Source organism: Miniopterus schreibersii (genome assembly GCF_964146895.1).
Source record: "Miniopterus schreibersii genome assembly, chromosome: 6".
NCBI lineage: Eukaryota > Metazoa > Chordata > Mammalia > Chiroptera > Miniopteridae > Miniopterus > Miniopterus schreibersii.
In genome coordinates, this window is record NC_138107.1 from 6,399,831 (window position 1) to 6,411,966 (window position 12,136).

The 12,136-nt window shown below is 39.9% G+C and overlaps 1 protein-coding gene and 1 pseudogene across 2 annotated transcripts in view; both read right to left on the reverse strand.

The window, feature by feature from the left end:
* The window catches only part of NUDT3 (nudix hydrolase 3), a 101,141-nt gene that overhangs the window by 61,994 nt on the left and 27,011 nt on the right, over positions 1-12,136 (reverse strand). The window lies entirely within an intron of this gene.
* On the reverse strand, positions 10,794-11,470 carry LOC308558922 (ferritin heavy chain pseudogene; annotated as a pseudogene). The gene has a single exon. The product of its transcript is annotated as a ferritin heavy chain pseudogene (transcript).

The following is a 12,136-nucleotide window of genomic DNA, read 5'->3' on the forward strand; positions in this document are numbered from 1 at the left end:
ATTCCAACTATAAGACATTCTGGAAAAGGCAAAACTGTGGAGACAGTAAAAAGGTCAGTGATTGCCAGGGGCTGAGGGATGAATAGGCACAGTCCAAAGGATTTTTAGGGAAACTATTCTATATGATGCTATAATGGTGGATACAGTTATTATACATTTGTCAAAGTCTATAAAATGGCCCTGGTGTGGCTCGGTTGGCTGGGTGTCATCCCGTGCACCAAAAGGTTGCTGTTTCAATTCCTGGTCAGGGCACATGCCAGGGTTTCAGGCTCAATTCCTGGTAGGGGGTGTGCAGGAGGCAACTGATTGATGTTTTTTTCTCTCTCTCCCCCCTTAAAGATCAATAAAAAAATCTTTTTTAAAAAATCCATAAAATGTACACCACCAAGAGTGAACTCTAATGTAAACTATGGACTCTGGGTGATAATAATGTCAGTGTGGGGTCACTGACTCTAACCCAAGTACCACTCTGATGGAGGATATTAATAGTGTGGGGGCAGAGGATATATAGGCACTCTCAGTACTTTCCACTCAATTTTGCTGTGAACCTAAAACTGCTCTAAAAAATAAAGTCTATTTTTAAAAGTATTAAAATATTTTTTTAAAGTACTGGATATATAGAATGCCCCAAGTGCTAGCAGGTAAATATAATCTATCTTAATTCTCACAATAACCCTAGAAATAAGATGATGTTAGTGGATGCGTTTCTATTTTACACTTGAGGAAACTGATTTAAAGAGGGCAACTCAGACCTGAACTACTGACCTGACTCTTAACACCATGTTCTTTCCACCACACTCTTGACTTCATCTGCCTGCTGTAGCACTATCCAGCATTATTAGCTAACACCCATGAGTCCTGGAAATCTGCAACTGAATAAAGAGTGAATTACATATAGCTTCAGCTCTATAGCACATGGTTTAAATTTGCAAAACATGCTCAGTATATACAGTAACATCAATCACAACACTCAAACTAACAAGAACATTATCTTCCTCTCTACTTTTCTGGGTAGCCTGAAGCTGACGGATGTTTATAGCTGGTTTATGAACTGTGTGGCTGCATTACATGCTAGCAGCTATATCGAGGTTCACTCAGTTCTAAGCAAGCAGAGCCTGGAAGTCCTCCAGATCCACATACTCAACCTTAAGAAGGATACAGGGCTATTTGGGTCCCTTTGCAAATTAATAAGCACTTCCACTAGAGGAAGGTAGCTATACAATGTAAATTCGCAAAAGTAACAAATAATCAAAGGGAAATAAAACAAAAAGGGCAGACTTAATTTCTCATCCACCCACAGTGCTAAAAAATAACCGAATTTTTATCCTAGCCCATTAAAAGAAGTGGAGAAGCAGCCTTGTCATTTAAGGGTCAGAAGCAAACTCAGCAGCTGTGGGAGATGAGAGTCTTGGCAGTGGGAAAGAGGGCCCAAAATAGACATATTAAACACAGCTAGGTGAGAGTTCTGATCAGCACATATTTTTAGTAATTGCACATTTAAAACTTTCATGTGTCCAGTTCAAAATTAGTCTATCAATCTTTTAAAATGCCAGAAAAATTATTCCTACCCCACAACCATCCTCACAATCACCCTCACAATGGAAATAATCACATGTTCAAGGCCCAGCACTGATTTTCCACTGCCCTGTAACCTTGAAAATTCATCTTGACAGTTAATTTTCACTCTCACCATTCACCTTCAGTCATTCTGCAACCCCTTTCTCCTGTCTGACTTGTGGGTGGCTGTAATGGTGGAGCAGCCTAAGGAAAGCAGGAAGGAAAGGAAGAAGAGAAATGTGGCTGAGATTCCCAGTGGTCTCCCAATATCTGTTCTCAGCTTCACCCTTGGGAAGCTGAACAAGGGAGCTACTTGCTAACTAATCAGATTGAGTGGAGCTCTCAAGTAAGACTAAACTTGACCATACCTTGTTTCAGGTCACAGATGTCTTTGCTGGTATCTTCTATTGCTGTCAAATTACTATATTACAAGTCTGCTATTATCTACCTCTGTTGGACATCAAGAATCAAGAAACATATTTTAGATGATTGTAAAACGTCAGAAAACAAGACTGGTATAGGAAACAGTAATAGTTCTTACGCTGTCCTTGTAATCACTGCAACTATAATTGAATTTAGAACTTACTAAGGTTTTGCTCTCATCTAGAAGCTCAACCCCTTTATTCTCTAGCACTGAAAAAACCCTGGCATCATTTCAAATATTTCCAACAGCAGTCCAACCCGTTGTTTCCCTTCTGTAGAAACTTTTTGAAAACTAAATATTTGCATTTTTAAATATTTGTACATTTACTAATAGCAATTTCTAAATAAACTGCTAATGACAGTTTAAAAATCTAAACAACAGGGAATCAATATGTAAATCCTACCCATCCTTTTGAAGCTCAAAGCAAATGATTACTGTGTCACAATCTGTAATGGACCATTAGTTAAATACAGGATACTAAAGGAACACTTAGTATAAAAATATAAATTTACAACGAACATAAATATAATCCTAGAAATTTCTTTCAAAATGATTTCTACCACATCTGCAGTTGCATTTCAATTAATCAAAAATCACTGTATACAACATAAATATGTCCCACACTTCAAAACCTAATAGCAAAAGATAAACGATGAATATCTCCATCTTAACTTTTTATTAGTGAGAATTAAAGGTTACTCATACCTGCAACGTTATTTACTGAAAGATAATTGCAAAAAGCATCCTGAAATCTCATCTGTCATCATTCTGAAACAAAACTATCCTAAAAATATGAAATAAGCCAGTTTTTTAAAAGTCAAAGATAAAAATTCCAAACATTATATTATGTAAGCAAGTTTTGTCTATTTTGTAAGCCATAATGTATTTCAGTGTGCATTTTTTTTTCTTTTTTAATATATCTTTATTGATTTCAGAGAAAGGAAAGGAGAGGGAGAGAGACAGAAACATCAATGATGAGAGAGTCATTGATCGGCTGCAGCCCACAACCTGGGCATGTGCCCTGACCAGGAATCGAACCCTGATCGCCTGGATCCCAGGTCGACGCTCAACCGCTGAGCCACGCCCGGCCGGGCTCAGTGTGCATTTTAATATGTGTTAGGTACCAAACAATTCATTTGTTGACAAAAAAAGCACTTTTCTTATGTGATTATTTTAAACTAAATTATAAAATGTGAATTATCTGAAGGAAATGAAGGAAAGGTAGAAATATATTTACATACTGACATTCCTTTATTCATTCATACTCTATTTCTTTGTAATGTGTACGTGCCTGACTCTTGTCTAGAAACTAAGGCTACACTGGGAAGCAAGACAGAGGAGACCACTGCTCTGTTGGAGTCAGTGTTAAGGAGGAGAGTCATGTAACGGGTAAATAAGGTAAGATCAGGCAATAGCAGGTGCTTGAAAGAAAATGAAGGAGCATGCTGTGACAGGGTATGACTTGGAGAGCTACATCAGAGAGCCAAGAAAGGACTCTCTGAGAAAAACTACAAATTAACCTAGTGATTAATCTTTTACTTAAAATCATTTATTACATGCTACCTCAGAATGGTGAAAAGATTTTAAAAATTCCTACAGAATATTAATGCTAGCCATGAGCTGGGCAGGTACACAGAGGGTTGGTCTTCTCAGGAACCTTATGAAGTATCACACTGCTAGCTGGTAGAGGCTCCAAGGGCCGGAGACTAATCCTGACCTCTCCATGGGATGACTCACACAGGTGCCTGTGCCAAAATACATAACACTCATAATCTTGGACACAAGTCCCAGATTACCTACAGGCAGTTTACTATAAGTATTACCTGAAAGATTAAAAAGAAATAGTTAAATAAAGCCCTGAAACGTAATATTTAGAAAGTGTACATTTTTTTCTCATTTATTTTTAAGAATTGGTGACTTCTCAAAGAATATGTTAAGTATTACTCAAAATCCAAGCAGATTATTCCCAGAATATTTCTGACAACTTGCACCTGCCCTAATGGGTAAATCTGGTTTTGCTGTCGTCTTGGCAACATTCTGCATAGAAGTCTCCAGGATGTTCTTCAAACCCAAACACTAGTGTATCCTTTAGACGGGTTAGGAGAGCACAGTTCAAATTCAGCTTAGTTCTTGGGCCTCAGTGTGAGGAGCATGCTGTCCTGTAATCTGGAAAAAGGCACAGAACTAGACATTTGAGGGGGAGATAAGATGGTGAAACTGGTTGCCTTCTTCCTTCCTGTGCTTGGCCTTCACACTGCATCAATATCAATCACCCGAGGTTCAAGTCAGAAACCCAGGAGTCACCAGGGCCACCTTCTCCCTCTCCTTCACCTCTCGTATCTAACCTGTTACCAAGCCCAGGGGATCTCTATATCTCTGAAATCTGTGCACTTCTCTCCACCCAAGTGCCACTAACCTGATGCAAGGTATTTACTTGACAGGACTGCTATATTACACTGTCTAACTGGTTTCTCAATATATATGCTCTCCCCTCTCCAACCTATTTTCTATTCGGCAGCCCAAATTATCTTTCAACACTATAATCTGGTCAAATTTCCCACTCACCCCTGCTTTTTTTACTCCTCACCTGAGGATATGTTTATTGATTTTTTTAGAGATAGAAAGGGAGAAACATCAATGTGAGAGAAACATCGATCTGTTGCCTCCCAAACATGCCCATGATCCAACTGGGGATAGAACTTACAACCTAGATATGTGCCCTGACCAGGAATTGAACCTGCAACTTTTTGCTGTACAGGACGACACTTCAACCAACTGAGCTGCCTGACCAGGGCTCACCCCTGCTTTTACTGGCTCACCCTTTAAATGGCTCCTATTACTTTGAAAATCACAACTATAACCATATGGGTGAAACTCCAGATGAAATAAAATTGGCCAACTACTGATTAAAGCTGGAAGGTGAGTACAACAATGAGTTTATTATACTATCTCCCTTCTGTGTATATCTGAAATTTTCCACAATAAAGTGTTAAAGAGTAAATAACAACCAAGAAACAAAGACCCATCGCCAAAGACCATGGCTGATAAGCACCTCCACGGTCTGGCCCCACCCACCTCACTTCATGTTTGTTCTCTGCATCTCTAATCCCACCGGCCTAATTTCAGTTCCTCAAACGCAGTACACTCCCTCCTGCTACAGTTTGCACGTGCTGATCCCTCAATGCGGAATGCCCTTCCCAATGCCCAGTTAACTCCTATTCATCCTTCAGAGATCAGGGCAGCCTTCCCTAAGACATCCCTGCCCACCCTGTCCACATAAAGGTCTTCTGTCAAATGCACTCACTGATGTTCTTTTCCTAGATAGTGGCACCTCAGTTTGTGCTCAAACATTTCCGATTGTGATTATCTGTAAACTTCATAAGAGCAGAATCCATATTTTTGCTTATCAGTGAATATCAAGCATCTAACATAGGACGTGGCAGAGAACCAGCTCTTTATAAGTGGTTGTTGAGCCCCAGCTGGTTTGGCTCAGTAGTTAGAGCCTCGGATTGAGGACTGAAGGGTCCCGGGTTCGATTTCAGCCAGGGGCACATACCTCGGTTGCAGGTCCTGGTTGGGGCACATGCGGGATGCAACCAATTGATCTGTCTCTCTCACATAGATGTTAATCTCTCTCTCTCTCCCCCTCTCTCTCTGAAAAGCAATGGAAAACTTATCCTCAGGTGAGGATAAAAAAAATTTTTTTTAAGTGGCTGTGGAATAATCTATTACCATTTAAGACTATCAAGGCAACTGCTTTTAAATTTTGATAAAACATTCTAAATTAAAAAAATATATGTTATTTTGGTCTCAGTTTCGCTCAATTTGCTACAGAGAAATTGTTCATATTTATTCCCTTTGAAGAGCCTTTCATTTGAGATACTGGAGTCCTCAACATTCTTGTGATAAAAGTATCATGATTACCAACCAAAAATAACCACACAAATCCACACCCTGGTCTCTCTTCACTCTTTATAGTTGCTTCTCCTCTTCCCTCCTCCAATCAACATCAAAGAACCAGGAAACACTTGGGGATAAATTCCCTGCCAGAGCCCACGAGCTTCCTTCAGTTTCTGCTCCAGATGGCTGGCACACAGACTTCTAAGAGAGATGCTTCAGCAGAGCCCCAGGACTTCACTCGTTTTGCTTTCCAAGTGACCCACCACTAACATTCCTTCTGCAATGTATTCCAGGATCATCACAGTGCCATTTAAATGGGTTTATCTTTTTTATTTTATCAAAACTTCTGAGTGATAGGCAAAAAGCAGAAGAGATTAAAAATTAAATCTGATTTAAATAAGTTTGGTTATTTTATCATGTTAACATTCAGTGTAACAATTCATGTAACTAGAGAGTGACATCTTGAACATTAATTTCAATATTTCTTAGAAATACAATGCTGGGACTAAAGACCTTTAAGTGCTTAGGACCCTAAGAAATAAATGGCCAGCCGGGCCAGGCGTGGCTCAGCGGTTGAGCGTCGGCCTAGGAACCAGGAGGTCATGGTTCGATTCCCCATCAGGGCACATGCCCATGTTTCAGGATTGATCCCAAGCCGGGGCGTGCAGGAGGCAGCCAATCAATGACTCTCATCATTGATGTTTCTATCTCTCTCTCTCCCTCTTCCTCCCTCTCTCTGAAATCAATAAAGATATATTTTAAAAAAATAAAATAAAATTTAAAAGCAATAAAATGGCGGGCCAGGAGACTCAATTCATCAAAAAACAAAAAAACTATCTGAAGCCTCTGGCACAGGCTTCACCAACTAATTCAGACATCATTAATGCAAATTTATAATTGAGAAGAAGCCAAGTAAAAAGTTAACTTTTATTCTATCTATGACCTGCTAAGTAAATCAATAGTAGAGTCCAAAAAAAATTTAGACACCCTCATTTGAAAATAATCCATGTTCACTAAAAATCACTCCTGTCAGCTAAAGCTAGATGGTGAGGACCTTCACTAAGAAATGGTCTAATGCCATGTATATATGTATCTATGAATCAAGAAAGCTCCATAATACGTAGTTCAGACTAAAAACTGGCATTATTACTGGCAAATAAATCTGAATTAACAAAGTCCTTGAAATACAAATATAAGAGGAAGAAGGACCTACTATAGTTTTAAGTAATATTTTTAAACACAAAAGTGGCCTTTAACACCAGAGCAAGAGTAAGTAAACCTTAAAATTCCTTTTTAAATATTTGGGCAACATTCTACATAAATTTTAATTACTAAAAATTGTAACAGTAAGACTATCTACTCAAAAGCTGAATGAGGGCATTGAAAGATCTTCATGCATTTTTAGAAACTTTTTTGCCAAGTTCAGTAAAAAGGTTTAACAGAAATTATCTTCCAATCTAGGAAGGAAAGTTCTGAAGACTGTCTTATCACTTGCTCATTATAAAAGCAGGGTTAAAAGAGTGGACCTTCTGAAAACTAGGTCATTCTCTACCTACAGGAAAGGCTGCATTTCAATTTCAGACACATGGGACCTGTCTTTAAGGAAAGACTCAATAGCCTATTACAGTGTTTATTTGCTGACTGTCACAAGTCTCAGATGTTTGCCTTTGTATGCAACCAATTCCTCCTGCAATCAATTAGTCCCATTCTGGTGTTTATGGAGGCTGAGCAAGTTGGTTACATATACCAGGACACTTATTAAGTAATTCCTCTTCTGTTTTTCTCTTTAAGAAGTGTGGCTCTTTGTGTGGTAGCTACTAGGAGAAGATTTAAGTGATGGCCTGGACTGTCAATTAACAGTATATATATGTATGGCTTCTATGTGGCACTGACCAAATGTTTAATTTAATAAACTATTCAGTGTGTCTATGCCACCTCAAGTGTCAGGGCCCCTGAGAAGTCTGTTCATGTGTATCGTTCCACAGAACTCAAAGCATCATATTCATTATACAACTCACCTGCCAATCTCTTAAAATGTATAGAGCACTTTTTAAATAAGTCTTCTCATTATCTGTCAGCATACTGCCTACTGGTGGAATTAGGTGACAGCTTCCAGTTCTATGTTCAAGAAAAAGCTTTGACTACACACATGATTTTTCTGATGAAGTCTAAGATATACCCCAGCCATCTTAAGGATTATTGTCAGTCCACAACACAGCGCTAATTCTGCAGAATGGGCTATGATCTTCCTGTGCACAACCAAGGGGATTATCATTATCAAGAAGCTCCCGGATCATCAATCCAGGATACAAAAGAAATAAGTCAGAGTACTAAAACTCAACCTACATAAGTGTAAGAGTTTACATGCAGGAAAAAAAATGCAATGCTCAGCTAATCAGCCTGATTACTTTAGCAGGGGTAGGCAGCTCTTTCTGAGCAGTCACTGTGCTACCAATAAGTGACCCACAAAAACAAGTCCCATAAATCCTGGATTTAGCCACACATCAACAAACTCTCTCCACATAAGAGTGAGAAAAGGAATGATCGTCTGTTCTTTTCAAACTTACACATACCAGCCTAGGGCAACATTTACAAATACAAAAAAAAAAAAAAAAAAAGACAATATGTGAATGACACACTAAGGATCAGGAGCAAAGAACTGCAAAAGCATGTATGATGCGGGCTGGGTTTTGTTTGTTTTGTTTTGTTGGTTCTCCTAAAGTTAACTGTTTACAGGCTTTGATTATATACTTTAATAATGAAGATGAATTTAGATTTCACACAAAAGAGCAAATACAAAGCATACTTTCAAATGTATACTAAATCACTCTTATTAGACGAAGCCCTTAAATAGTTCTAGGAATGGATGACTCAACAAAAGTGTGGTTTATTAATTTGTCTGCTTTTCTTCACTAGAAACAAGTTGGCCATTGGTATAACAGATCTGCATCTTATATCAAAGTTCATTAACATTTTACATAACTGATGGTTATTGTTTTCATTAGTGTTACTAGCACATAAAACAAAGAGACCTGATATAATCAACTGTTTCTACCCTTTTGTTTTTCAGTTAATAAATTTTTCTAACACCTTTGAATATTATTTACAACAGAATTGTAAGGAATAATATGACCATTAAGACAAGGAAGTCTAAGATAACATTTGACTGTGAAAGCTAATCATTTGAGCACATATAAGACATCACACCCTAATTAAGCAGTACACTTAAAAATATTCCTTGATATAAAAGGTAAAATGTAAGAAATTTAAATAAACTTAAAGTAAAATGGAAGCTCTGTAATGGTTAATTTTAAAATTCACTTGACATAACCAGCTGTGAAAATCACAAGTAGCCTAACTTGTTGTATTATATTACCCCAGACTGTTCTTTTGTGGCTTCTTTGCCATTTCACAGCTATACTTGATGTTGCATATTACCCTTAATTGCCCCCTCCCCCCCTTGGTTTCTGTTTTGCTGAGAATACAGAGCAATGTAAAAAGAACATCCACATGTTTCCATCTCTACATGCATCTACCTAACTGAATCCATATCCATATACCTTGCCTCTCCTGGTACCATGGAGGAATTATCTGTGCTCCAAGTGAAAACCAACCCCTCCATCTGTGCATGAGACCTTCTCTCTGCCCTACTTAAAGACATTGCTCCAATAATTCTCACCCTCTCTTTGGCACCATAATATTACAAATTTCTTTACTGATTATCGGGAGAGAGAGGAAGGGAGAGGGAGAGTGAAAGAGAGGAGGAGAGGGGGAAAGAGAGAGAAACGTCGATTTGTTGTTCCACTTATTTATGAATTCATTGGTTGATTTTTTTTTTTTAGAAAGTGAGGTTTTCAAAAATACTTGTTTTTATTCATTTTGAGAGAGAGAAACATCGATGTAAGAGAGAAACATCAATCTGTTGCCTCCCATATGCACCCCGACCAGACACAAAACTTGAAACCTGGGCATGTGACTTGACTGGGAATCAAACTGGGGACCTTACGGTGTACGGGACTCTACTCAACCAACTAAGCCACACCTGCCAGAGCAAGTGGTTGATTTACAAGATACACTCTGACCAGGGATTGAACCCACAACCTTGGCATATCGAGATAACGCTCTAACCAACTGAGCTACCCAACCAGGGCCTGTAACATCACATTTTACTTCTCTACCAGACCAAATAATTTCCATTAACATAAAACACTATAATTTCTCTTCTTATGAAAAAATAAAACAAAACCCTCTCTTGACTCCACATCCCCTCCTATCTACTGCTTCACTTTATAGCAAAATTATTCAATAAAACTGTCTATTATTACTGACTTATATTCTTTTCCCACTCTTTCCTGAACATACCTCAAACAGAATTTCCTTTCCTGTTGCTAAATTCAGTAGTCAGTTCTCACAATCCTACTTGCAGTCCTTGTCATGATGACATTCACACTGCCTTGAATAAATTTTTCCTGAACACATACTCCTGGTTTTCTTGCTCCCTTGCCTGCTACTCTTTCCTTATCTCCTCAGCCTCTAAATCATGGAATGCTGCAGGGCTTAGTCCTCAGGTTCTTATCTTCTACACCTACTCGCTCTCTTTGTGATTTTATCCAGGCTTGTGGCTTAAAATACCACTGATAGGCTAACAACTTCCAAATTTGTCTCTCTAGCCCAAATTTATACCTCTCCCCAGAATGCCAGTTTCTATATATAGCTGATCTTCTCTCCATCCCAAACTTGTTCCTTCAGTAGTCTTCTCCATTTAAGGAAATAGCAGCTCCACCCTTCCAGTTACTCTGGTCAAAAACCTTAGGACCATTCTTTTTTTTTTTTTGGGGGGGGGACCAAATTACTTTATTTGAAGGAACGGTACAAATGAAAGACATAAGTGAATGATTTGGTACAAGTTATAGAAAAGGTAAAGGTAACTCTAACATGCAGGTACTGCTCTGGTGACCAGGAAGTCACCCCGTGGCTATGGGAAGCCAGCCTAAGGCTCAGTTCTCATCACTGTCTCCCAGGGTGTGCTTGTCAAAAAGATACTCTGCCATGCCAGTTTCAGGGGCCCCCAATCTACGCAAGTTGGTTACGTGGTCACCCAATTCTTTGATGGATTTCACCTGCTTGTTCAGGTAGTGAGTCTCAATGAAGTCACACAAATGAAGGTCATTTTTGTCAGTGGCCAGTTTGTGCAAGTCCAGTGGTGACTGATTCACGCTTTTTTCCAAGTGTAATGCCCACTCCATTGCAGTCAGCCCATTCTCCCAGTCGTCCCGATCTGGTTTCTTGATATCCTGAAGGTAGATTTGGCCACCTCGTTGGTTCTGCAGCTTCATCAGTTTCTCAGCATGTTCCCTCTCCTCATGAGGCTGGTGAAGAAAATATTTGGCAAAGTTCTGCAAAGCCACATCATCTCGGTCAAAGTAGTAAGACATGGACAGGTAGACATAGAAAGCGCAGAGCCCAGGTTGATCTGGCGGTTGATGGCGGCCTCCGAGTCCTGGTGGTAGTTCTGGCGCACCTGCAAGGTGGACCCGGTCATGCTCATGGTGGTGGCTAAGGTGAGGCGGCTGTGGCGCTGGAGCGGTGGCGGGGGGCCTTGGGGCTGTCGGAGGCGCTGTGAGGAGCTGGGTCTGGGCCGCTGGCTGGGACAGGTAGAGCGCCGGGTTCCGTCCAAGCACTGTTGAAGCAGGAAACCACGGACACTCTCCGTGAAGACTGTCAGGACCATTCTTGACCAAACTCACATCTCACAGCCAATCAACAAAATTCCACCTTCTCCCTGGCCTGGTGTGGCTCAGTTGGCTGATATTCATCCCAAGCACCAAAAAGTCACAGATCTGATTCCCAGTCAGGATTAAGTGGAAGCTACACTGACACTCTCCTGGGACCAAACTGGAATTACAACTAAAATAAAGAAAAACATCCTGAATAATCAACTGAAGATTAGTTGGAGAGCACCCTCATAACCACAGATGGAAAATGGAGATGGCATAGAGACTGGCAGGAAGTGCGGAGGCACAAGAGGGCTGGCTGGGCTCCCACAGGCAGCAGCTGAAGGTCTGAAGGGATATCTCATCTGTGGGGGGTTCCCACTGAGGACTCTGGGGTATAAACTCCCCAGCCTAGAGCACCAGAACTGAGAAAGGTGCTCACATAGCATCTGGCTGTGAAAAACAGTGGGGTTTCTGTCTTCCAGGGAGAAGTGGCTGGAAATACAGGCACCCTCTAAAAGTGCGAATGCACAAAGTTTTG